The sequence below is a fragment of the Lathamus discolor genome, chromosome 9 (assembly GCF_037157495.1).
Source record: "Lathamus discolor isolate bLatDis1 chromosome 9, bLatDis1.hap1, whole genome shotgun sequence".
NCBI classification, from domain to species: Eukaryota; Metazoa; Chordata; class Aves; order Psittaciformes; family Psittacidae; genus Lathamus; species Lathamus discolor.
The window spans coordinates 17,834,514-17,861,460 of NC_088892.1; the positions used below are offsets into that span (position 1 = coordinate 17,834,514).

The 26,947-nt window shown below is 37.9% G+C and overlaps 1 long non-coding RNA gene across 4 annotated transcripts in view; it reads right to left on the reverse strand.

The window, feature by feature from the left end:
- The window catches only part of LOC136019335 (uncharacterized), a 265,515-nt gene that overhangs the window by 110,365 nt on the left and 128,203 nt on the right, over positions 1–26,947 (reverse strand). The window contains exon 3 of one of the 4 annotated variants that reach the window (XR_010614825.1): positions 25,921–26,019. The exons of the other annotated variants lie outside the window; for them this stretch is intronic. This is a non-coding gene — a long non-coding RNA (uncharacterized LOC136019335). The remainder of the gene's footprint in view (positions 1–25,920; positions 26,020–26,947) is intronic. 4 annotated transcript variants of the gene reach the window in all.

The window sequence follows — 26,947 nt, forward strand, 5'->3', positions numbered from 1 at the left end:
CACAACATAAACAACTTGTTCTGTCTGAAAATTAACTATTTTTTGATTCCTTGAGATTCTAGCAACTTGACCATAAAGCACGCATGTATTTCTTCATTTCTGTGGCTTTATGCATGCCCTGAGCATCTACGAAGCAGATTTGACATGCTTCAAAAGATGTCAAAATACATCATTACAAATAAATACAGTGTAACAAAAATACATTATTACAAAACATACATTATTACAAAATACTGTGTATTAAAGTGTGGTTAACATCTCAGTGACAATTTATCCACATCTATAAAAAAAAGCATGAGTTCATAAAGAAAAAAATGTATCATTATTAAGGATGTTCTAGTGGAAGGTGTTCCTGCCTCTGGCAGGGGGGCTGGAACAAGATGACCTTTAAGGTCCCTTCCAACTCAACCCATTCTGTGATTCTATGCTAGCACCAGTCAGACCACAGCAGAACGGCTAGGAACCCTGGTTGGTACATCTTCCACTTCAATCAGACTGAAAAAAAGGATGCGGGTAAAGATTCAGAACACACATGAAATTTCAGAAGGATGAAGGTCGGGTCAGGTTTCAGTGTAGTTGCTTCAATTTCATTACAGAAGCATATACAGGTTAAAGAAAAATGAAAGCACGGAAGTAGAAAAAGGAAGAGGGCAGTGAAATGTATAAAAGAAAGGGAGAAGTGCATAATAGGGAAGGATGCAAGAGTGGAAGAAGAAAGTTCTCTGACAGAGGTGGCATAAGAAAACCAAGAGGTAACAAGGATTACTCATTAGTTATATCGCCTTCAAATGATATGGGTCAAGTACAAACAAGTGCAGACAGCACCTGCAGATCAGATTGTATCTGCAGGTCCTCAGTATACAGCCTTCCTAACAAGAAGCAGCATATGAAGTTTCACACTATCACCAACAACTTTGACAATCTAGCAGAAGTGATCAGAATCTCTTCTGAAGATGCCAGTAACCTGCAAAAAACCCAGAGCATGACACTATTTTTTCAGATGCTTTTACTAAAACTAATAATGTTCCAGTAGATCATTTGAACTAACTGCAGCTGAACAAAAAGGCTAGATTGTTTAGTACGTATCAGTGATGTGATCCAGGTAAGAACACTAGCTGCACCAGGGGTAGAGGTTATGCTGCAATAATAGTCACTTTTGCATAATTGACCTCTTTGCCCCTTAAAAACAAAGGCAGATGAATGACTACTGTAAGCTGAAACAATACAGAAGGACACGTTCCTTTTAAACCTCAATATACGAGAAAAAAACATTATGTAACGTGTAAGCACCAATATGATAGATCACAAACACGTGATCTATCAACCTGCCTCTGCATGTCACTGTTCTTTGAGAGCTGAAAACATTTTAGGGGAGAAACAAGAATGGAAAAAAAAAAAAAAAAAGCAAGCAGAAATCTACCTGTTCTCTACAGACTTAAGATGTAGAACATTCAAAACTCTTAGATTAAAAAGAGGTTTTTTACATTTTCCCTTGTAGCTTCACTTCCAGAAAGTATTCTGTTATTAAGTGGATGTCTGAAAAGAACTCCACAAATTGCTTGCCTAAAACCAAATAACAACTGTACTGTAAAAGCACTCCTCAGGTATTTCACAGACATTAGCTGGAAGAGATGGCACAGAAAAGGGCAAGTGGATTTTCCATTATTCCAATTCCAATGCATTTACTATGTTCAGATGGACTGCTGTGACAAGGAAGCACAAATCAATTTGGATTGTACATTCCATTTAATTGCATATACGTCAGAGTATTCTGAGGCTTCCCGTGCAATCCGTAAGCTGCCATCAGCACAATAAAGCTGCTTTTATCAGTTGCACCACCATAACTACTTTTTCTAAGAAAGATGCACCTTTGTGTCTGGGAATCAGAATAGAATTTTTGGTTTCAGATTGCTAAAGCTTGAATCAAGATCCACTAACCCTTTTTTTCTAACTTGCCAGAATAAAATGGCTTAAAGCGGGCAGAAATTTGCCCATCTCTGTTAAAAGAGCAGTATGAATTTTACAGTACTTGAGGATTGCCTTGTCACTGTAGTTATGCTTTGTTTTACTCTCCAGGAAGCAAAGCGATACAGACTCTCCTGTTTTACCAGTGAGGGATCTGGCAGCCATCTGCACAGTTCCAGAACACAGTATGACTCACACATGAGAGAGATACATTATTCATGAGATGTTCCAGGGTTGCTTCCATTCTCTTGAGTAAGAGGTGAAAAGCTCTGACAGCAAGGGGGGCTGCTCAGAAAATTGAGTTCTGTGTAAAAAGGCATTTTAGCAGAGATGTGGGTCTTGCGCTGTGTATTCTAACAAGACACGCAATGCTCAGCTCCATGGAATAGCAGGTTGTTTAAACAATCATCATTTTTTGCTGCAAGATATTCCTAGAGCGCTCCTTATCATCTGTGTGTTTGAGGTGTAAGTATCCTGAGAGCCTTGATGGTATTTTATGGTATTTGTGGAGTCAGGAAGATTCATCACTGACACTGCAGATCACGGAAAATTTGCAATGAAATTTAAGAGGCAGGCAGAGGTGAGAATCATGCTGTCTGTTTCCAGTCACTTTTTTTAAGTCTCTCAACAGGATAAAATGCAAAACAGAATGACTATGTTCAAAAAATGTGTTATTCATGCATGGCAAAAGATGTACTGAATTTAAAAAGCCACAGAAGGAAGTTCTGGAAAGCCTCCTTGCCTCTTCACTCAAGGGACGGGAAAGGTGGGGATAGAGAATATTGTCACTATGATAACTACCGTATCTTCTAGAAGTAGCTGTAGCTCTTGTAGAGACCTGTCTCTCCCTTAACGCCACTAGCTGCCCACCGCACTTTCCAGAACTGCAGCAGAGGTGAAATAGCAGTAATTACTTTGCTGTTAGCCCATAGTCTCATAATTCTTTGTGGAAACTGGCATTTCATGTTCCAACTACCAAGAACATAATTTTCTAACTATCATCAGCTCACAAATCTTCTTCAGTAGAAGAACCTTTCCCAAACTTAGACCAAGGCAATACTCTAAAACATCCCTGGGTGACTGATTTGGTCAAGTCTAATCATGCTGGATAAGACAGCAGAGATTTCAATTTGCTTATATCTGGACTACAGTTTGCTCAGGAGTGAGCTTTCATCTTCAGGGAAGACTATATAAGGGCATTGTGTTGACTGCAAAGGCTTGGTGATTAAATCACCACTTTCAGGACAATTTTCCACTCTGCCAGGGACACTCCCTAATCAGTGATCCATATAATTACTTTCCCATGTATACTGAACTTAAGAACTGTTTGCTAATGCTCTAAATACGTGGATATCAGTGTTTGAATATCCACAATCATAAATACTGCCAGATGCAAAATTTTCCAATGAGTTTTCTTTGCATATAGTGCTGTAAAATACACAGGTAAATAGAGACTAGAAATCAGAAGATTCCTCTGCAATGGAGAAGACATACTGGTGGGAGCTGCTACAGTGCTTAATTTCTGCTGGGGATTTAAAGTTGATGATACCTACACACACCCACAAGTGAGTGCTCTCCTCACTGGAATACTGGTGGTTCTTGCTTCAGTGTTTTCAAATGAAAGGAAAATCTTGTCACAAGCATAACCTATAGAAATTAAAATACTAAAATAATTCTGGGAGAAATATGTGTAGATATAATAAAATCAGCAACAAAAAAAAAAAAAAACCCAAAAAAACCCAAAAACCTGAAACTTTCAAGTCTTTTTTTTTTTTTTTTCCTCCCTAGACAGATGATTCCCAAATGTCAGGGGCTCCTTTTGCTGAGCCCTGGAGGCAGACTGGTCCATCTGAGAAGATGAAGTGGCAGGCCACCACCACTCTGCATCTTTCATTTTAGTTAACTGCTTCTGAAAAGCCACACACATTTTTATGCAGATATGAAAAAGCAAAAATGATAAAAGCTTCATGAGAAATAGGTCTTTTTTATGTATGTCTTTTTCTTACTTAGCATCTAAGTAAAAGAGCAAATACATAAAACAACAGTAGGCTTTTCAGTACTGCTATACACTCAATGATATTTGTCCATTTTTATTGCCCAAATAACTCATTCACCACTGTGGCCAGTATTCATTTTTAGATGTACCTAAATAAGACTTCAATTTGTGAAAGAAAAGCCTCTCTATCTTGGATTGTTCATACCGTGCAACATTACCAGCTGGTAATCAGTTTTTTCACATGTGATAGGGACCTCACACTATATACTAGCCAGTGCTCAGTCAGAGATCATTTACATGTGTGATGTGGTATACAGCTTAAATTATGGCACTTCTAATACTTGAAATATTCTGATATTCCCCTGTTCACAGGTATTGAAACAAAGCACACACAAAGCATGTCCTCCTCTTGAGACAGACAACCACATTAGTTCCAGTCACAAAAACAGCAGAGGAAGCAGTGTATTACTGTACCCATGCTGATAAAATATACCTCCCAAGGCTTAAAGCTCTCTATGCAAGCTCAAGGGTATCAACATCCCATGCTAAAAATACTGAAAGCAACTTGCCTAAAGGCACCTGCAATGTTCTGTACCCAAAGACCCCAACTGTACTAAAATCTGCTGAGTCCAAGCCTAACAATTACAATTAGACAGTTCTGCGTGAATCCTGTCCTTTGCATTCAAGAGCTAATCAGTATGGGTATCCCACACAACCATTATTTCTTTGGAAAATTGAAAACTTTGATGACACAGGTTGAAGCTTCAGCTGAATCATTACTTACACTTATTGGCTTGGTCTTTTAGCTTTTATGTGTACGAAGTAATAATACGATGCCATCAAATGCAGTTCTGATGTGCCTTGCAATTATGACACCAAGCTCTAATTACACTGTAATTGTTATTTTTTATTACAAGCATTTCACCTCTTTTTTTTCTTGGTAGTTCAAGAGAACAGGAAGCACACAGAAAAGGATGGTTGTGAATTTTAATTGCTGAGCCTTAATCACAAAACATAGTGAGAAAGGGAATTAGCCAAATACAGTGTAGCAGAAAAAAAATTACTCGTATATCTGCAGTTTGCCACAATGACATCTGGTCCTGTCAAAACTGGCAGTTCAGACTCTAGAGGATGAAATGTTGAAAGAATATATAAGTTCTGAACTTAAGTTTAAGAAATATTCTGCACTTCCAGTTCTCAATATCAAATGCTTTGCAACAGGATTTTGTAAGACAAAATAACCCCCCCAAAATAAGGTTAGAACTTCAGCTGACAAGAGTCCCCACTCCAGTTACTTCAATGAATAATCAAAGCATGTAAAGATTCAGTCCCAATTATTAAACCTGGGTTTTACCAGAGAATGTTGGCCTAAATTTAAGATTCAAAATGACAAGTAACTTAGAGACTATGGAACTCTATGAAGAAAACACATTTACACAAGAAATAGTTCCGGTTGCAAGAGTTTCAATTAATTTCCTAATGCTTTTAAAAAGCATGTTGATTTTTCTGGTATTCCTATGATGAGCTGCTTTCTGTGAACACCACAACCTGAATTTAATTGTAGCTACTGGAATGTAAGTCTGCTCCGACTGCTTCTATGCAGCATGTCGCTTTGTATTTTTCCCTGTTATATACTGAACTACACCAAAATCAGCTTTAGGACTATGCACGTTTTTTTAATAACATTCTAAACCTTAACAGCTGACAGCAGTAATTTAATTTCATTTTTTCACATCTTCTAAAATTGCTGGAGAGAACTCAATCCGAAGTCCATTTCCTGAGAACAGCATCATTTACTTTTCTCACAAGTATGTTTTTAAAGAGCAGTCTCCTTGGTACTGTTGAGCATTTCCTGTTTCCAGAGAATTATCTGTAATTCAGAGCAGATGACAAACTTCAAGGGAAAAAAAACCCAAAAACTGAACTGAAAAAAAACACCACAGTAAAGACAAGAAGGAAACAATAAAAATGGAGCCCAAAAGGTATAAAGTCAAGCATTACAGAAATAACTATAGTTCCTACGAGAGAGATGTTCTCCAGATGGTTTAGTACTGAAGGTAATACAATACTATTTAGACGTATTTTATGCTTCTTCAAGAAAAGAAATCCAGTGTTTCCCCCTGTTCCTGCAATGCCCGTTTCCCAAGAGCATTGCTCCACGAGCAGCGCACCCAGCTTAGGAGACATCCCTAATTGGTCCTCCCTCCCTCACGCTTGCTTGCATTCTCCTTCCATGCAGCACATTACCCTCATAACTTCCAACCATTTACTGACTCATCAAACATGTTGTCAAGCCTCATAAGTCTCACTAGAAATAGACTATTTCCTTAAGTACTCATTCAACCTTTATTGCATGAACTAGGTTGTTTTTTTTTTTTCTTTTTCTTTAATGACCTGAATTTGGAGACATGGATATTCTTGCTATGGCAGTATACTTTATTTCTCTAATATATTTTATAGGTAAGAGGTGATTAACTGCCTAAACATCGTGACATAAACCTCCTAAGAATTAGCAAGCAAGCGTTACCATTATAACCACAATATCCAGGACAAAAATTGCTTAGGGAATTCTTTCAGTTAACCGTTTCACAAAAGGCCTAGGCCGGCCCTGCCCATGGAATGGGCTGGACTGCATGACGTGTGAAGGACACTCCCAACCCAAACTATTCTATGAGTCTGTGAATATTTTTTTTAAGTTTATACTATTAAATAAAAGAATATGCCTTGTGCTTCCAAATATTCTTTAGTATTAGGACAAAAAGCTATGTTGGGTTTTTTGTTGATTTATCCCAATCAAATATTATAGAAAATACTGATTTTTTTCACAGTATTTCTTTTTTTTCATCTTAAAATATGGTAATAGAGCAATTATTGATTACTTTCTTATCTTGCCAAACATTCTGTACATGAAAAAAACCACACAGGTAAAAGGGACAACCTGAGAGGTCAGAGATGAGAAAACAGTACATGGTGGTGAAGCTTGTGTTGCAAATCTTGATCTGCGCTATTGCTTGCTGGAGTTTATTGCATATATCTTGAATACTTTAGTCTTCCTTACTGTATTTTCCATACATATATTCATTGCAACTATTTCACTGTGAAAAAGTCACTGATGCAGAAGCCTTCTGTCTCCAACAGACAGTGCAATCTATTGTATAAAAATCTCTCCTAATGCTTAAAGTTTACTCATGAGACAGACCTGCAGTCTTGATGTAAGCTGGTACACAACCCTAAAATGAAATCTATTTTCAGCTGATTATATGAGGGATGAATTGAAATCCAGGCGTCCTAAAGCACAGCTAAAGAAGGTTTCCTGGACAAAATGATCAAATGGCTTCTTTTTATTCTTCCCTTCGACAACTTTCCTGGCACGCTATTTCTAACCCAACTAGGCCCTATGGTTTTTTTTTTATACTTTTGGGTCTTAGGAATAATGTATGATAATAAAAACCATTATTTTATGATGTGGATCTACTTTGAGCTTTTACTTCATCTTCTGCATTTTCTTTGCTTCTTCATTGCGCAAATTTAAGCATAAGCCAAATGTTCACAAGTTTCAAAGATGTGAATGTAGTTTTTACAAATAATGGAACACACCCCAAACACAGCTCTTTCTTCCTCTACATGGGAAATTCAGAAGTGAAAGGGTGAGATATTTTTATGGGTAACCACGATATTCTGAAAATACAAAGTTGTACCAACTATTTCACCTTTTCTCATAGCTAATATATTAGCATCCACATAAAGGCTTTTGTATCTAAATACGTATCTCCTTTGACAACAAGTGATCAGGAAAAATAGAATCCAACCTTTGCTACATCTTTCAAAGAATCCAGAGAAGGTCTGAAAACATTCTGCAATGTGATTATTGTAAAATAGGCAAAAAAGGGGCACCCTCCAGATATAGAAACTGATTTCAGTTTCACGTGGGGGTAGGCTTTCTTTCCACTGTGATGATACTTTGCTAACAAAGATAAGGCTTTGAAGAACTGGACTTCTGTGATCCTTGTATAGTCTCAGTGCTCTTCAAGGGCCAGTTCTTCCTCAACTGTGGGTAAGGCAAGCATGGGAGACCAGATACCTCACCTCCTGTCCAAGCCCTGACACACAACCATCACCTGAAAGGTCCTTTTTCTACACTGCAGCCCTCCCAGCTGGAGATTGGAAATAAGGCTAATTTACTATATAAAAATGCCACATTACCAAATGATTACATCAAAATCTCAAAAGCAAATAAAACTAATCTCATAGCTAGCTTCTGTATTACTGCTTTTAGCATGGTGATTAAAGTCTGCAGGGTTAGAATGGGAATTGTTCTAGCTCACTTCTCTAGAGACACAGTGAGCCTTAGCCACACTCTGACTAATTTCAACGTATTTACTAAATATATTTTCTGTTTTAAAAAATGCATGTAATAAGCACTTGGGCTTCAATGGCCACAGTCCAATTTCAAGCTCTGTGAATCTAAGCACAATTTCTACCTACTTTAATTCAAAACGATTTTATTAGGTCACTGAAATTCCAGTCATTTACATCAAGTATGAAATGCTGAGGGACAGAACTAGTAAAGAGCTCCAAGGACCTTCAGTAAGTACACAGACACAGCAAGGCACACTGTTACATGGCCTCATTGCACGCTGCCAAGTAAAAGGCTCAGTTGAGTCATTTTAACATACTTACCAGGTCTCTACTAAGCAGCTAACATAGTAGTGACATAATGTGAAGGATCATGTTAGAACTGTTGGATAAAAAAAAGTAAATTGAAAGAGTCCCTTTCCATTAGCTCTATTCCAAGATGGTGTATGGAAGATGAACACAGCATAAAATGCTAGATATCAGAAGTAGGGCATATGTAAAGTAGATCTTCAATCAAAATAAGAAAGCTATACTGTTCTGCTGAAAGTACTCCAACAGTCATAGTGGGTACTCCTGTTATCTGCATCCATAGCAACAATAATCCATTTTAAAAATTGTAGTAAGAAGGTAATATATTATCATGACAGCTGCGGTAAATGAGTGCCTCTCCTGTGTTATGCTCTTGACTTTACACAACAATGTTAAGATGTTTTTTAACCAAGTTTTCAAGATGAAAATAACATGGTGTCAAAATATTTTTTCTAACCAATCAGCACTATTGAAAAACATCACTGAGCTTTGCGTTTCCATGACAACTAGTCTCAAATGTTACGAAACTGCACCAAATTTACTTACAAAGAAAGGTTTTAAAGGAAAAACTGGATCATGTAACACAGAACACCACACAAACTTCAGTAGGTAATATATGCTCACATAAAAAAAAAAAAAAAAAAAAAAACAACATGTTTAAGTTTTCTAGATTCACATTTCTAGGAACTCTTCATATTTGTTAGGGACAGAAAAATATTTTGTTTCCTTCTCTATTTTAATAAACTGAAGATTTGGCTATTGTACATTACCAAGTAGTTGCAAAACCTATAAACCCAGGAATTTTAAACCATTACTTATTTCCGTCAAGCAGAGCAGGGGCTGTTTTAGCCCGGCTGGACAGCTACACAATTAAAAGAAAAAAAATATTATTCTATAGTTCCCCTGTGTTTTTCCCCTGGGTATTTGCCTCACCATTAACAGCTGGGAAACTCAACTTCATTGCTTCTCCTGAAGACAGCTCGTCTTGCGGCTAAGGAAAATAATCCCATGGCTATCCTGGCAGAGATGCCTTATCAAACACAGTCTGCTACGGGATTAACAATTTATTGTCAAATCTAAAATCACTCACATTAGTGGCACAGTGTGATTAGTAGAATAAATATCACCAGAGTATTAGAAACTAAAACATAAATTTCATTTATAGTGGATTTGCAAATAACCAATTACAATCTATAATCAATTTACAATGGATTACTGTCTACTTTAAGAGGGCTTTTTTATTAACAGTTGGATGGAAGTAAAAAAAAGAAAGAAAACGTTTTTCCAGTCTTATTCCACCTGCCCTGTTAGTAACAAACTCTTGAAGCCCACAGTAAGATTATAATGACAGTACTTAGATGTCCTTTGACAATTTACTTGAACTTCTAATAAAGTAGTACTTTCCTTTTTCAGCAACACTGCTATATGCATGTTCAGTGGCTGAGAGAACTACAGTAGGAATCAGAAAAAGGGGAGTTATAACCTGTATGAAGTGAAGCAGAAAGTCAAGCATCTACAATAATGATTAACATTTATATGGTTATAGAGTATTCTTCTAACTCACCTTTCCATAGATGTGACTTTCTTTTGATTAAAAAAAGGAATTTTGATGTCACTAACAAATGGGCTCAAAGTCAGTCAGATCTCAGTTTTAATTGGTTGCCATAACCCAAGCTGGTACCTTATTACAATATGGACATCAAATCAAAAATAAAAGAGATGGCGGAGAGTTGCTACCTACTTGATTCTTTATTAATAGACTTCATCACATCTGTTATCCTTGTGACCTCCACTATAAACGTTAAAGAACAGTATTTTTCATTACTAAAATAGAGCCATCAGTCTTTCAGAACATGCTTTTAGGAAGTGACAGCTGCATTCTACTCTGCTTAGGATAGCCTGGGAAAGATTGCTGAAAACCTTACCCACTTAGCAAAGCAACAGCTCAGTAGAGTCATTCCCACTGATTTCTATGCACAACTTTAAATGAAAAAATATTCCCAAATCCTCACATTTCCAAATGATTTGTCTGCCTAGTTAGCAAGTTACGGTGAAAGACAATTCTATGGCAAAGAACAGGATTCTGTGAAGCACACTGTGAGCCCTCCAAATGAAACATAAAATGTTTCTCTGCACTGATATCACTACATCTTGTAATAATCATTCCAGCTTCCTTGATTGACTCTTAAAATTACAGCACACATTTTTCAGAGCAACACATCTATACCATCAAATGAGTTCTGGCACAAAGTACTTGTTTTTAAGTATCCTTTAAAACATGACATTAAAACCTCATAAAAAAAGACCTGATTAAACATATTCAGGTTCTGTCTAGATGACAGAAAATAGTAACAAATAAACAAACAAACCATCCCCCCCACAGAATGAGGAATTCTGAGGAAATTACACTGGTTTTAAGGATAAAAGGAAGAATCTGCTATTGTACAACTTGGCTTGATGTTAACTTGACTGAATTGGCCTGTCAGATGTACACAGGGCCCTGGTACTCACTCTTGGCAGTATCTTGTAGACTCACAAAGAAATAGCATTAATTTCTATCTTTGAAGACTTACAGTCCACCAAAACTACCAAAACAGTCACTGCAAACTAACTGTAACCATATGTGCTCCACAGATGGAAGAAACAGGTAAAGAGACCTAAGCATGCTTTTTCAGGCGACGACAGCAGCAGTTGAGAATATACCCCAAACTGACAGAATTTAAGTGCAAACAATTTGAAAGTTTCGCCTTTTTTCCTGACTACTTTAAGTGCTTTGGATGCCAAAACCACATGAGTATGGCTTGTCACTGGATGCAAAAGCAACCTCAATCACTCCTACACACAAGAAATCAGCCAAGTCAAGTGTCAATAACAATCTTTCAGTAGGAGTTCCTGAATCACACAATGTGAGACAGTTTCCATTTGGGGGTTAGAAAGGATAGCCAGTAACTTCTGAAAAAGCTTCCTGAGGAAGCAAAATTGGGATTTAAACAACAGCAACAAAAAAATCCCCGATACTGCAGCAAGCTTTTAATCCTAGAAATCCACCTCTATTCAAATAAAAAAAAAAATGTGAGAGAGGGCAAAATAGATATTCAACCACTGAAAACAATACAAAAGTAACAAACAGATCTGCTGGTCAATTCAACCTTCCACTGCCTTCCTAGTGTATGTGTCCATCTCACTAAAGCATACCAATAAAAGTACATAAGCACCGAGTCAGACGTGGGTTCCCCTGTTGTGTCCTCAGCAGTCGCAAACTGTGGATACGCACCATTAGTTGACACCGCGGCTACAGAACAAGGCAAGCGTGCAATAGTATTTCTCTGAAGCAAGTCTCCCAACTTCCAGGAAGTGCGGGACAAGGAGGATTTGAGCCAAAAGCTAATTCTCACATGTTTGTTTACACCTTTTTTGACACACAAACTTTCCCTTAGCAGTTATCCCTTTTGAGCATATTCTCTTCCTCTTGAGCCTGGCACCTCTAAATTTCAGCTGACATGCCCTACTTCTTGTCTAACTATGTCATTCCCAGAGGTGCTTGTCTATGCAAGGCGTGACCTAGAGCCCTGTTTTCTCCTGGCTGAAGTTCCCTGTATGTATCATTAGTCCTCGTATGGAAGCCTGTCCCCACACCTGAACATCAATTTCAGCTTTCTCTGCAACCTCCATTATACTGTGTTCTTTTTTTAACAGCAAGAAACATCACTATTTGGAGTATTCAAAATGCAAGCAGACCACAGGTTTACAAAAGGGCTTAATAATGTTTTTTTTTTTTTTTTTATTCCTTCTCTGATAAATCCTAACATTTGAGATTTGGGGTCATTTTTTAAGAACTGAGCTGAGGTTTTCCCAACACGCTTCAATCAGTTAATACATTTTACTGGGTTAATGATTTCAACACCACAAATGTCATCCTCCTGAACCTCCTATGGCAACATGGCACCTATTCTCTGCCTGCACTGCCAAGAACAAATGTGTTGTTGGGTTAATTAATGTTACCTGAAACAATCTGCTGGCTTTACTGCTTCCAGGAAATGGGCATGCCAAATTCACAAGAGTAGTAATTGTTTTAATGTCTCTGCCTTGTTTGGATCTTCATTTCAGTAACCACTGCCCTCTCAGAATCTGAGAAATTAACTTAACTTGCTCACTACCCGACCTTTTGCTGAATACTGTCTTAAAAAGGCAATACAAAGATGATAAATTCATGCTGTTCTTTCTCAGCCGTTTCAGTCTGATATTCTCTACCTTCACAAATACATACGCAAAAAAAAAAAAGAAAAACAACTTTATTAAAACTGTTTCATTTGCAGGCCATTTAACTTTCTCTGACATCCCTCAAATGACTTAGCCCCTACCTGCACACTTGCCAAACAACTGAGATAAATTAAAGGAGGGACACATTTTCTAGGAGACAGTTTAATATATCCTCATCTTTGCCCTGTGCAAGACATATACTGCCCACTCACAATTACTCCTGGGGATAAGATAGGAGCCGAAGGCAGGGCTGGAATTTTGTCTCTACAACAGCACTGCAAACTGTTTTTCACCAGTTCAGCCAGACAGTCTGGTCTCTACTAGCCAGTATCGAGGATCACATTTCAAGTATGATAATTAACTGCCAGAATTACAACCACACTGACATAAAAAGTAAAGCCAGATGTTCCCTTAAAAATTATATACGGGATCACATTAACTGCTATCTGTGTCCAGGTTTCTGTAAAGGGCTTACTTGGGAGGACTGCCCACTCCAGCGACTGCCCCGTGCCACCACCTCGGAGCTGCCTCACACAACTTTCAGAGCACTGATGAAATTCTGCAGAGACACGGAAGCACACATGGAACAGCTTAATGCAGAAGCCAGTGTTTGGCAGCTGAAGACAAAGTTTACAGAGCTTTTTTGTGCAAATGAAGCACTTGTAAGGGTGTATTTGTAGAGAATTCTGAAAGACACTCATGAATAAAAATCACTTGCTTGGGTAATCACTGTGTTTCTGGGGAGACAACTACAGTAGAAAGATAAAATCTTCTGGAACACCATGTATTAAGTATCTTTAAAACTCAAACTATTCTTAATTCCATGTGTAGAATCAGACCCACAGTGAAGTCACTCTTCTGCCTTTCTCAGGCCTTTAAATATGGCCAGACAATTAAGAGAAAACAGTTTCAATCAGAGCAATTTTTACAGGCAAGTTTTAAATCTCAGGAGTTTATAATAGCAACACTGACATAACCGTAATACAGCTTCACCATGGTAAATCAGTCACGTGTCCTGTAAGTCACGTTCTATAAATCAGAAGTTTGGAATGTAAATCCCAGCACTTGTTCATAAATCAGCAATACTGATTAACACTAGGAGTAATATTTAGGCAGTAAATCACATTTGGCAAAGATATTCCCTTGTGTCAGTTCACTTAAAAAAATGTTTAAAGTTGTATTTAAGGGATTCTCCCTGTGAGTCCCCTGCATGCGCCCGGTGTAGCTGCTGTAGAGCAGATCCAGGAATGTAGCTGCCTCTCCACAGAGTGAGACAGCTCTGACTGCTCAGCATAACTCTTTGTTAGTCCAGGGGGATGCTTTGGAAAGATGTTTCTGTTACTAATATTAGTGTCACAACAGCAGTTATTACCCAAACAGACATCTGAAACTTGATTAACACCCCAGGTTCCTGCACACATGCCTACTTCCAAATCCAGTGCTCCTGCTAAACAGCTGAAACCCATGCAACCATATTCCCACCACAACGACTGCCTGAGCAGGAACAGGGGATGCATATGCAGTATCAGTAATTGCTGTTTCCAAAAAACAGTAAAGTAGACAGGTACAACAACAGGCATGGAATGTATAGGGAAATGCAGGTAATGGAGTAATGAGCCTGAAAGACAGAAAAGTAGTTAGCACTTTTGGCTCATTACTTACTATACAGCTATCCAGCTTTTAATGCTGCAGCTTGTGTAACCCTAATTTTTCATCAACAACTACAATTTTCAAGTACATAGAATCATAGAACAGAATCATAGAATAGTTAGGGTTGGAAAGGACCTCAAGATCATCTAGTTCCAACTGCCTGCCATGGGCAGGGACACCTCACACTAAACCCCCTCACCCAAGGCTTAGTCCAGCCTGGCCTTGAACACTGCCAGGGATGGAGCACTCACAACCTCCCTGGGCAACCCATTCCAGTGCCTCACCACCCTAACAGGAAAAAATTTCCTCCTTATATCCAATCTAAACTTCCCCTGTTTAAGTTTTAACCCGTTACCCCTTGTCCTGTCACTACAGTCCCTGATGAAGAGTCCCTCCCCAGCATCCCTATAGGCCCCCTTCAGGTACTGGAAGGCTGCTATGAGGTCCCCACGCAGCCTTCTCTTCTCCAGGCTGAACAGCCCCAACTTTCTCAGCCCATCTTCATACAGGAGGTGCTCCAGTCCCCTGCTCATCCTCGTGGCCTCCTCTGGACTTGTTCCAACAGTTCCATGTCCTTTTTATGCTGAGGACACCAGAACTGCACACAATACTCCATAACATACAGGATGTTTTGCCTTAAAAGGAAGAAAACAGCAGGAATACAAGAAGTACTCTTTATTTTCTGCTTTGCCTGTGCAAATTTGCCTGTGGTTTCCTTTAAAACAAATTAAAAAAAAATAAATAAATACAAAAACCTCACAGAAAACACCCTGTGAAACTGAATTTCCAACTTGTATAACCTTTTCTACTACAGTGACAATGGCACTTTCTAGAAAACACTTCTTCCTAGCACATATTTAATGTGATGTATATTTCTAAGTGAAAGCTGTATACCTTGTCAGTGCAATCAGTGGATTCACACATGCATATGTTCATTTAGAAGATTTTAACAATGTTCTGTGTTTACTGAACTCAGGAAGGGTCATCAGGGCTGAAGCTTAACATTTCTTCCCTCCAGCCTTTGATACACATGGAAAATGAGGGAAGAGTTACTTGTTATCTATTACTGAATCTTGAAGAAATTGTTGCTGAAAATACCATTTTGCTTCAATAATTAACAGTGCAGAATGAAGTAAGTTTCTCTCCTTACTAGAGTTATATATTGTCCCTAATATAAACCAGTGGAGTCACTGAGAGCTAGACTAACTGTATTTGCCTTCCTAAGCTACGCCCAATTCCGTAGCTTATGTGGATGCGAGATGGGAGATTTCTCCTGCGGAAATGTGGACCTTCCAAAAGCCACACCTGCTACCACTATAGAAAATAATGCACCAAAAGAAAATAAGTTTCTATTCTTAACACTGTTTTTCCTTCAGTTTAAAGGAATTGACTTGAGAGTGGAACTAAGCTACAAACACAACTCACTTTCTCTCCATCTACTCGCAATTCTGGTGGCTAAAATGAGAAAACAAATTAATGATATTAAAAACACACCTCCAGACCTCCCAGGACCTCCGTACATGCGGAGTGGGATTCCAGGAATGACAAAATGTGTGCCCTTGAAGAGCATACTCCAAACAGGCCCGCCACTGCTTGTCCCAGGGTACTGCAGATATAACTAAATGAGCAAATAAAGGGCACGGGGATTCTGTGGAGACATTAATCTCAATAACGTGGTCTTGTGCAGTCAACCAACAACTGCGAAGACCTGATATATTCCTTTTGCTCCAATATCTTTTTTGTAGGCCTCCTGTACGAGCACATACTGGGCATAATATTTCACAGCAGTTATCAGAAATGAGGAATTTAAACAGTATATTGCAGCTCCCTCCCCCAAATCAGTGCAGGTTCACACTCTGGAGACAGAAGAATAATGTTGTGGGATTATGGACTATGAATTGCAAACCTGCCTTATCCAGAAAATTAATACACAAAATAGATAAAGATAAATTAACTAGAATACCATGTAGAATGCCTGTGTAATTACAAGTTCAGACTGCAAGACTGATACGAAGTCCCTAGTTAAATAGTAATTTCAAATCGGATTTTTCACTAGCAAACCAGTCTAATCTATTCTGTTAAAAACAAAGCCTCTCTTTTTTCTCTAGCAACATTCAGAGATATAGTGGAGGTTCTAGTATTTCTGATGTGTTTTTTAGAACATTGTTACCATAATACAGATTGCCTATGTTTGAATGATTCTATCCTCAACAAAAAAGTTGCAAAAAAAGGAAGTTATAATGGGAAATATTAAGCACAAGTAGGATAAAGCTTGCCATGCTGTAATGAAGTACCTCGGGAGTATCTATAGTTTGCCTTCACAATACAGAAGTTCAATAAAAATACAAAAAGTCTGTGACCTAACAGGTGCTGCTGCTGCCTATTAATTGCTGAGAAACAATCTCTGATTTTCCTGGAATTCCTTCCTGATGCATGTTATTTTATGGAACATGTAGATGACAGATGTGAAAGAGGAGCAAGCCCAATAACAAACATACATAGCTCAGGTTCACGTAATATGTTATGATACATTATCAGTTGCGTTTCTGTCTTTGAATCATTTCAAGGTATTTTGAAATGCTATTAAAAACTCTGCCAAGCAATGCATTTGAAAGATTCACACAGTCTGACAAACTGTAAAAAAAGTATTCTGAAGAATAACCTTTGATTCCAAAGGGAATCTGTAACTGTGCAAAGGAAATTGCAAGTATTTGATAGTTATTTATAAAGAATTATGTCCAGACTTGTGAAGGATTCTAATAGCACGGCATAATGTAGATAAAATAGTTCTGCCATAAAGGTATTTCCAAAGAATCTCTCCAGGATTCTTGAGCAGTCTCTAGTAATTGAAAAGATTATCAAACTGGTTTTGAAGTACAATTGAAAACTGTTAGATGCACGTATCTGTGAACAGGCGAGACAGTTCCTTTTACCAGTTTATTTGTCTAAGAAAGGTTAGATTGCTCCAGGGCATGCTTCCTTTTGACACTCCTGAGGTGCCTTTTTTGAATATAGCAGGCCAAAAGAACCAAAGTTTTCATGCCTCCAAGGGAGATGGGAACTAGGATAACAAAGGAGAAGTAAGCTCACTGCCACCAAGGTGTTAAGTGCGTATTTTTTCTCACACAGGTGATAATTTTTGCTGAGTTATTCCTCCAGTAGATTAAAGAAATTAAATGCAACTTACAGAGGAAAGCAAAACAACAGATGGAGAGACTGCCGTTTTCTGCAAATCAGATATTCATTTTTTCCCCCCATCTCTCCATAGCTTTATTGGTAGGATACATTAGACTTTTGAGACACAATCCATATAAGATAAGAATTGGTGAGATCCATTCTGGAAGTCCAATATTAAATTATAAATAAAACATACAATAAAGATACAACTCACCTCCTTCTCTGAATGTAAAGTGGGATAAGCAAACATTGGGAAATGTTATGTGTTTCAAAACACACAAAGTTTAATCGAATTAAAGCTCCGTTTCACATTCTTTGGCTCTACTTCCAAGGAAATGCTCCCATTCTAACTAGCTGTATATTTATTTTAATATACAATGCTGCAAAATATCATCTTACTTCTGTTATTTGCCTGAAGGAAATTCATTTCAAATATGAAACTTTTACATAATATTTACTGTTCAAGTATTTCAGCTTTTATTAAATGGGGCCAGAGAAGATGCCAAGGGATTTAAAGTGAGAATTAATAACAACCATTACTAATTTAGACTTATGCGGTACTTTATTGCAAAAGCAAGGATGAAGATCGGGAACTAGGGATAATCCAATTGACACTAAACATTTTGAGCCTATTATCTGTATTTGAACAAAACATTTTTAAAAAGAAGGATACGTAGCTAATATGGGAGACATAATCCATCAGTGATAGCATACAAAATTAAGCTTTTCCTTTTTGTGCATGTATGAACAATATGCAGATCTAGCTTCCTCACCGTATGACCTACAGTGATTTCAGTGAGATCTCAAATAGATTAAAATAAAGACAAATGAAACCCAACTTAATTTACAGAAGATCAAAAACCCACCAGATTTCAATTAACCATTCTTTTGAATTAAGAACACTGGAACAAAACCCGGACCATGGGACAATTCAGGATGGAAGGGACCTCAGGAAATTATCTAGTCTAACTTTCTGCTCAAAGCAGGGCCAATGGTCAGGTCAAGTTGCTTTATCTAATCCGGTTTTGAAAACCCCAAGAAATCTTGGAAATGGCACAAACCCTCTCGCACAAACTTCCAAAGTTTGACTGCCCTCATCATAAGGAACTTTTTCCTTAAATCCAGTCAGAGGTACAAGCACTGTAATACAGATAATAAGGACAGTATATTTCCAAAATGAGACAGACTTAATGTATACAATCACCCAAGGTGAGAAATAAGGCTCTGGTTTCATTTCACAACTTAATGAACTACTCCACCATTGTAATACCTCTGTACAGAAAACAGAAAAGGTGAACAGAAACCCTGAGTTATTGGAAATCCATATCATTAAGGTCAGTCTGTCTGTTTTCCAGTAGACAGGATGGACACACTCTCTTTAATTCAACATGTACATTCTGAATCCAATCCAAACTCTATTGACTTTATACTACAATCATTTGGACTTAACTTATCCTTTCCCTTGAGTTACCAGCAATTTGTTAAGTGAAAAAACAACTCTGTTTCAGTGACCAAAACACAAGATTTCATTCAAAACCAAAAGAGGTCAACAGATTAATCGAAGTATATCATAAAAAGAATATGTGACTATCAATGTCAGCAGAAGAAAAGAAACATTTGGTCCACCTGAGTTTCATAGCAGTGCTCCACAATGAGTTTCAGCAGATAGATGATGCAGTAATAAAATCTCTATATGTAAATAAGCAGAAGAATGTTATATAAAATAGATTTAATGGACTTCAGCTATTTGTTTCATACTGTATTGTTGTCTTTGTTCTTCAGCCTGTCTGTAAAATCCAAATTTCAGAACAGAAAACCAAAGCAAAAACAGATGAGGAGGAGGACAGGAAGTCTAACAGAAGCATTCAAAAGGCATTCAGGCATTTGCAACATTTGTGGATCTAAAATGTTCTCTTTTATGAAAATACTGACATAAAGAGAAAACACTTCTCACACAGTTGCCACTACAAAAAATCTCCATGAGTTTTCCTAATTTAAAATGTTACCATTTAATTTAAAACATTCAAAGCAATCTGTAATGGGTATCTTCAGTGAATACTAACTGCTAGTTCACTGCCACTTCTCTGCACCACTTACCACTTCGTTCACATTATGCAGCTAATCTACCAGGCTCAACTCTACTGCCATAACTTCTGAAAGCATATTCCACATATATAATTCTGTATATAAATATTTCATATACACCTTCCAAAATATGTTAACTAATTAAATTGGTTAAAGCACTCAAAATCAGTGTGCAGATTTACATTGTTACTGTAAACTTAGAAGGAGAAATTATAATAGAGTCCAGTTACATGATCACACATCATTTTTCCCCACAGGATCCCTGCCTCCCTGAATATGGAGTTATTTAACATTTACTTTTTAGCTCACCACACAATTCATGTTCTCATTTCTAATGAACTGCTTGCTATCCAACAACTCCACTTAAACACAAGAAACAGTTTCCCTCACAAGGTTATCTGTAATACTCATCAATGTACTTATCTGAATGGTTTACAAATAATTAGTTAATTCATCTCCATAGCACTCATAGTCCTTTTTAGAAATAAGGAACTGAAGAATAAAGGTAATACAGTTACAAATATTGACTTATTTTCTGTGCTGCGGTTGTGGTATGTAACTGCATAGTACTGCTATGTGCTATCTTCAAACCTCAGTTCCCACTGCCTCCCACTGCCAAAGAGCCGACCTCCACACAAGTGACTGGAGATGCCTCACAGTCAAGGTCATCATCACCTTTAAAGGCCCCTTTTTTAAAGAGTGAAGACTATCAGTGATGGGAATAGACTGTTCAGACACAGAAAATGTGTTTTATATGTAGCCCCAGAGAGCAGTGCTGCTTCGGACCTTCATTGCCTTCCACCTTCTATCACTTCCCAAGTTTCTATCCCTGCACCACTTCTTTACCCTTCTATGTTAAAGTCAAACCATTCCCTCCAGCAGAAAGAGAATAAATTCCTTTTATTTAGTTCTCACGCTTGAAACCATAGTAGTCTTTCATGTTTAATGGCCTCAGAAAACAAGAAGCAGGCTAGCAAGCAGTGGCTTTGCAGGGCTAGAAGATACTTAACACACACTGATTTTTAAAATACTTACTTTTCACTCACCCTTACAGAACATGTGTGATATGAAACACTCAAAGGCATGCTAGTGCATCTGCATGACTTCTTACAGGACCAGCAAAGGGCATGTCCCTACACTCATACACTTACGTTCAAGTTTCAAGGTTGCTCAGCAAACCCTGAAATTCTCTCTCCAGGGATCACGGTATCATAGCAACATACCACCACAAAATACCTGAAAATGGTGGAGTATCCAAGTTCTCAGAATCACATATCCTACCATCCTTAAAAATGTCAGACTACACAAAAAAAAAAGACTCAAGAAGTGGTGCTTCCTAAACTTCTATGGAATCTAAACCACATACAGCAATGAAGTTTTCCCCTCATATTCCGAGATAGGTTTTTCTTACAGTGGAAAAATAAAAAACTTTCTGCAAGAGAACTTAAAAATATCCCTCTGCAGCAGACTCCTTGCCATTAAAAACCTTCAGTGTGAATTTTAAAGCCAGCACCAAAGATGGAAACCTGTCACAAAGGATGTTAGGAGATCTTCACAGCAAATGGAGTTAGAGCTCCTTTACAAGTAGCTTGTGAATACAGCAGCACATATATGAGTCCCGCGGCTATTCTACAGATGATTTCATTCAAAGCCATATAAAACCTGATATTAATGGTAGATAACAAGACAATAAAGACATAATACTTTGCCTTCAACTGTGTATTTCAACAAGGTACTTCCGTTCTCAACCAAACAAAAAGGTGGGAAAGCAAACTTAATCCACCACAGTGACAGCATCCTGAGCTTCAATGAATCCAAAACCTTCTTTTTTTAATAATTTTATTAAGTAAAAGAGATTAAGTGGCTATGTTTTTTGTTTCTACTACCAAATTCAGTAAGCGGTTATTAAAAGGTATTAGTAGCACTGATTATGTATCTGGTTTTTTTTTTTTTGTAATGGAAATTAAGTACATAACATAAAGCAAAAATAGAAGAAATACAAATATCTTGGCATTAAATAGTTTTCAGATTATCATCATTGCAAGTCTATATAATGCTGAAGAGAGTATCAAGTTAACTTTGTAGTAAAAATTCTTTATGGAACAGATAAATCTTATGTATTGAAAACTAGAACTGAGTTTTATAACAAAGCTGTATAAAACTAAGTACAGTAGATGACAATGAACTAATTTTTTTATTAACAGCTCTAATGACCATTAGCTGGAATTCTGAGTCATTAATGAAGGCATAAAAGATACATCTAGCAAAATGAAAAGCAGAAGCTAAGACACCTGTGCTTTGGAAGAGTGGTGTGAACTGCTCTGAGCTTACTGAGCAAAAGAAAAGCCACACAGCATTGCAACCTGTCATAGTCTTGGCACAAGATCTCTTATTTGAGGCCTCTGATGTGTAAAATCTGAATTCCTGCACTGGTTCAAGGAATCTCAGGTTTTATTATTAACAAATCAGGTTTTATTTGTTCCCATCTTATACCAAACCCACTCTTGGTTAATTTTTCTTTCCCACTCCTCTGTCCAAATACCATCCTGTTTTTCTTCTCTTTCCATCTTCTGCACTCATTGAATGAACTATTTACAGTTCCTCTATGGAAAACAAACTCCCTGACTCCATTCCAGACAACCTCCAACTCTGCTCCCTGCACTGCATGGACACAGCTTTAAACCAAGTCTCTAATTGCATCTCACTGGTTACACTTCAGAATCAATACCTGTTTTATCCTACCTGACCTGCCAGTCACTTCTGACACACAGCAGCCCCTTCCTTTTTCATGATATCTTATCATCATTAACTTCTGTGCTTCTATTCTATTCTTCAAGCACTCCCACACCAGTTTCCTGAAGGCAATGAACACAACTCTGGATTTCATCCCCACTTTTAATATGTACTCTGCCTCAGGGTAACTTCTAAAATGAATTCTCTCCTTTATATGACTACTGTAGTACCCAAATCTCACTCCTGTGTAGTAATATCAGCTCAAATCCCATCATCTCTGCATCACATTTGGTTACATGCAATATTGTCTTTACTTCAAAAAAATCAAGCTCTCTAATGAAAATTTGAGAATGTCCAGTAAAAAAAAAAAAAAACCAAAAAAACAACTTCAGCTTTGGCTTTCCTAGGCCTGAGTGCTCACTGTTCCCAAAGCTTCTCCAAATACTTAACCTTTGGTGGTCACTGCAGTTTCCATCACAGGTCCTCTATGACAGACCAATAGCATGAACACATCATTTTCACAACTCCATTCTCTCACTATTTGCAGGGCCCTGTTGACTTTGTTTACATGGCACTAAAGACAAATCCATCTTCACTGAAAGCCTTCCAGGGTAGAAATCATTCTCGAACAGTAAGAAGCCCACTCAAATGGGGACTATTGAGGAGGACTGAATTATCCTTACCCCACTGCTCCATGGAGAAGCTAAGGTACATCAGAAACAGAGCTTTTACACAGAGGAATCACTGACCTTTCCAAAGATCAGAACATTCTTTCATTTTTCCTTCCTCTTGATTAAATAGCAGGAAGGGGCAATTTTTATTATTCTATTTTTCTTTAGTAAGACGAGAGAAAAAAGTAATCGTAAGAATTCATGAAAGCACATCAAAATGCAGTACAAGCAGGTACTCCTCCCTCAGGCACAGTCCTCCCCTACTGTGTAGCAAAAAAACCCCAAGTGCCTACAACCAAGTGGATCTGATTCTCCCCAGCTAGATACAAACACTGGAGAAGAACTACAAATTAAAATTAAAACCTGTTAAGTAACACTGTAATCACTATCAGTGATGACACTGATGGTGTACCCCAGCCCTCTTTAGAAAAGGAACTGCAGCGTACACTTGGAAAGTGCCATTTTTGATCCCTAGGCCAAGAATTTTCTCGTCTGTGTATGCAGCTCCCAATGCAAAGACATTCTCTAGACAGTACCATAATCAGATAATAATGTAATTGAAATGACCAAAGCAATTATAAGACTCTACTTTTACATTACCACTGCCAGTCCACAGCCTCGCTTCAGTTTTGTAGGGGCTTTTTTAATTAGACTGAAAAAAATTCAGTTCAAACTCATCTACTGCTCCTGCATCCACATCCCAAAATATCAGCTTTTAGTTTCCCAAAAGAAACAAATCCTCAGGATGATCAGACATTTCCACTAAAAATGCAGTTTTGCTCACTGTTTGGTTTCCTGCAAAACATTTCAGTGACAAGTTTTAAGCTAGTTCTATCTGTAACTAAGTCAGAACACAAATGGAACAACTTTGGTGAAGACTGATAACTTGTTTCCTCTAAAACTTTCAAAAAATAACCTTTGCCAGTTCTCACATGTTAACACAAACAGCAATGCAAGAAACGTCCTATGCTGTTGCTGATTAAAATGCTCTCAAGAAATATTCTTTACAAGTTTAAACTTTCCTTCTTTGATGATCTTCTAGTCTGCCACCTTATACAGATGGCAAGTTTTAATGGGTGGGATCACATACTAGTTTGAGACATTTATACGTCAGATCATAAATCAAAGTGCTGGCACACTGTAATCAAATATCGATAGTGTTTCTTGTAGAAAGACCCCATAGAATTTTACGAATAATGAGCATTTAGTGGAATGTGCAGGCAACAGAGAACAAATTGCATTTTCTCCAGAGGAGTTTTTAAAACCACACCTCAAATGTGATAAAAGTAGTGTGATGAAAAAGACTACGAATGTTAATATGCTGGGCAGAGTAATGCGCTTAAAAATTGGAAGCCAGTGCATTTACTTACTCTTGTTTAATGGTTAAGCAATCATTTCATCAGGACATTTTCTCTTGTTACAGTAGCAGTGGGTCATAGCTAGCATTTCTCAAGATTTTACAGATGGCAGCAAAACATAATCATTTCTCTCCTTCCAAGGTGTTGATCAGGGTATTTTAACATACTTCTAGTTCAGTGAAATGCACTGCTTTTGAAACACGTAAACATGTCCACAAATTTGTTACACTTTACTATCAAGTAACGAAGCAGTACAATCTTCAACTAAGGCACCATCTGAGAGTAACAAATACCTTTTATTGCTGAGCTTAACAACCTGCTCTTGGGTGGGAGGACTCTCAGATGTCGAGTACGCAGGGCAGCACCTTGTACTTCTAATAGCTGAGGATATAGGTTGAACATCCTCCATTACTCCTAATCCACACCTCTCTGCTGTTGCCACTACTGCCACTATGAGGTGTTTGGTATGGCCATACACCCAAAGTGCAAAAAGGCCATCCTTTCTGCCTTTCTTCTATCTTGCAGGCTTCACATCCTTCCTCTCTCTTTCTTTGGTACAAAAGAATTAAGCCTTGACCTTATTCTGGTCCCTTTTCACTCTTCTCACTAATGATGCAGTATCCAAGCAAAGGAGAAGGGGGCCTAAAGAAGAACAGAGCTCAGCAGAAACAGGGATAGCAGCAACAGCTCAATTACTTCTCCACAGGTATCAAGTTCAAGGAGCAGTTGCTTGTTACTCTTGAAATGATCCCCGGAATCATGAACACCGTCAAGCAGCCTTGACAAAATTCCCAGGTGCTATATGTAACCCAGGGCTAAAAAACAAAGTCTGAGCCTCTAACTTGAGCAGTAATGTCTGGCTTAAGGATTTTTTCTTCAGCATTCCCCGTACAGCCACCCTAACATTTCTTAAAACTCGGTCTTAGCAAACAGTTAAGTACTCAAGAGGGAAGGAAGCACCTGGGAAATAAAAAGGCTCTTGTACCATTGGAATCTTTGGCAAATACTGTCAGTTATCAGTCTAGAAATATGAGTGCTTCCCAATGTTTTCTTCTACACTCTCTTGCTCACTCTCGAAATTTAAGATCACATTAAAGGGACAGGGCACTTGGTTATTACTGCACAAGCTGCTGTTTGTCACTTTCAAAGCCAATGCGGGGATTTGGCTCCCTTGTGCCTGCACACCTCTCCCCCATGCTGCAGTAGGTATCCTGGACCCCAAGAATCAGAGTCAGACTTGTTGGCTGAGCACACAAGTTCGCGAGTTTTCAAATAGCACTTGGAAAGAACTAGATGTTCTCTTTGAGCAGAATTTTATTGGCAAAAGCCTTAGTGGGTTATGTGAGGCATGCAGTCTTACCAGAGTTTCTTTTCAGAGGTATGCTGTCAATCCAGTTTGGAGCGCCTTGCTATTTTAAACACCGTCAAGGAGGTTCAGACTTGAATAACGGGTGCCTTCCTGTGCCACCATAAATCAAGGCAAATAACAAATAAAAATAATGTTCCACTTCACACAGTTAAAGTTCTTTATACCCTTCTAATCAGCTGTAGCTCAGAAAAATAGGAATGCAAAGACTAACTCCATGTCTAACACATCCATAAGATTTACGTGCGTGTGTGTGAAAAGTGGTAACCAATAAGCAAGATTTACCCGATTGCTGCATGGCAATGTTATTTAATACACATCTGTGTTTAGAAGCTTAGAAGCAGCAGGGAAGACGGCATTTTTTTCTTGGTTCTGTCAAGGTCATGATAGCCTTCCTACTCTAGATAGTAGCCCAAAGTCATGCAGTTAGCTTTAAGTTATTGCAAAACATTGATGCTAATTCATCTGAGAGAACACCTATTCATTTTGATTTATTTCTGGAAGGGACGTAGCCTACTTGGAGGCTGCTGTAAGTCAATAAATTTCTTCAGCGGTTACAATCTCTTGGCATGGACTGAAAAGATGAACTGACAAAACTGAGAGAGTCAGTAAAATGAAGGTGCTAAACCAGTCTTACAAACCTATCTACCCGCCTCAAATAACGAGACACAGTGCTCAGTTTAGCAGTTATGAATTTTGGTAACTTTGCTCTAACTAGTCAGTGTAACTCATGGCACCTTCTACTCTCCTTACAGTTCAGAAAACATAGCAAGCCAGAGGTAAAAATTCACTAAGTTAATGAATTTTAAAATCAACTAACCCTAGCATGGGTGTTTATATCTGTTTATGTATATTTACATAGAGAGAAAGATACATATGTAATCACACACACTTAGTGATGGAAATACTTAAAAGAATAGTTGTAGTTTGCTTATATGAAGCCCAAGGTTTCGTGTCTTCTTATAGCAATTTTACAATGAACAACATCAATTTGGGAATTCCTGGCCTCATGAGCAAATAC